Raw genomic sequence first — 1,816 nt, 5'->3', positions numbered from 1 at the left:
GGGGAAAATTATCCTTGGATTTTTTAAATATCTAAAATATATATATACCGAAATAAGGATATATTTTATGAGAGGATAGTTTGGCTTCAGCAGGACGCTTTACTCTCAAGTTGTAGTTGATTATCCTAACAGCGATTAACAGCATGATATACATGCTCCTTCACTTCTGCACTCATGCTGTTATATCACTTAATGTCACTTTATGTGATAGCTCTAAACTTGATATTAGTACGGCGGACAGTGAGCCCATTTATCATCCTAACAAATTTCCATTAACCGAATCGAAACTTCAACATTTCGTACTATTGTAATATTTATTTTGCGACATGGCAATTTTTTTAATGCTCCGCAATATGCAGCAGAGACAAGACGTTTTTATTTATTTACCTATTCCTTTACTTACTTTTCTAACGTTACGTTCATTACGGGTTCCATTACGGAACTTTTGTACAAGGTAAAATTTAGCGATGTAATTAAAGGCAGTATTTAATTATACTCTATACGTACGAATAAAACTGCTCACATATCTTTTGATTTTCTTTGTCGTCTTGTCACAGATTTTGAAGATTTCATAAAGGATTTTATAAATCAAAATTTTAATAAGTTAACTTTTAGTACACACGATTGGGTCATTTGTGTGCCGCGCATTTTTTTTCTTTGAAATATTAGAAGCACCTGTTTAAATAATGATTTTTATCCTTTCCTTTTTTTAAATACACAATCTCATAAATCCTTTTCCAAGATGTTAAAATGTATATATATAAATATCATTTAATAATTTGTGTAATACTTGTAAAAGTAATGAAAATTAACCCAAACGTAAACGACCCATCGTGTATAGTAAAGAGTTAATTTATCGTCAGAGTTAATCTAGACTACTATATGAATAAATCAAGCAGTAAAGAAGGAGCCAACGAGACTATATATATCTTAATGCCTAATCATATTTACATATGTAATTTATATGTAAAGTATGTATAATGTATACGAATATATATTTTATGTATATATACATTTATATGCATAATTCAAAATATATTTTTCAGCTATACAAACTGAACTCAAATTTTCTTTCGCGCGTGCGAGTATCACGAGATAACGCGTATCTCGTTCTCTGACTCTCGGGTTTCTCGCTGTGGGATGTGGAACAACATGGTAACAATGAAACAATACGATGGCTGGCGCGGCGCCGGGGAAAGAAACGTTCGCGCGCGCAGACACAGTTCGCATAGGTCGGCGTCGAGTCGCGGAAGCGATAACTGGTGAGATAACAACGGGAGCGCGTTATCGCGCGACTGAATGGCACCATTACCGGTTTAATATGGCCTCTCATCGTACCCGCCACTGCATTACGCAACGATGCGCCGCCGTTTTGCGTGCATACGAGGAGGGTAGCAGCCGGTCGGCTGGTACAGGTATATCGAGACAGATAGCCTTTCGGGACATTGAGCGCGTCCTGTTCGATTGAACATCCTGCAGCCGCGCGCGCGATTCTATTTGCCGGACATATGCGGCCCGTATCTATTTGCGCTGTCTGCTAGCACGATTATACGTAAGAGAGAGATCCCGGCTGAATTTAATTACCCGCTCCTCCGCGTATTGTACGTCGATGTGTTCGCGAGCTAAATGCTCAACTTTCTGTTCGTTGAAGCTTAATCGCGACTCGTGTGAAAAGAGTAGAAAAAAACCGCGTGTACCTTCTCTCTTTTGTTTCGATTTTGCAAAGAAAACAAAGCATTTTTTTTTTAGCACAAAGTAATAATAAGACGTGAGTGAATTCAAAGAAATAAATATATGAACGGATAAATGAATCAGT

This window comes from Trachymyrmex septentrionalis, unplaced genomic scaffold (genome assembly GCF_001594115.1).
Source record: "Trachymyrmex septentrionalis isolate Tsep2-gDNA-1 unplaced genomic scaffold, Tsep1.0 scaffold74, whole genome shotgun sequence".
Classification (NCBI taxonomy): Eukaryota; Metazoa; Arthropoda; class Insecta; order Hymenoptera; family Formicidae; genus Trachymyrmex; species Trachymyrmex septentrionalis.
The sequence above is the reverse complement of the archived record's forward strand: the minus strand, read 5'-3'. Positions refer to the sequence as shown.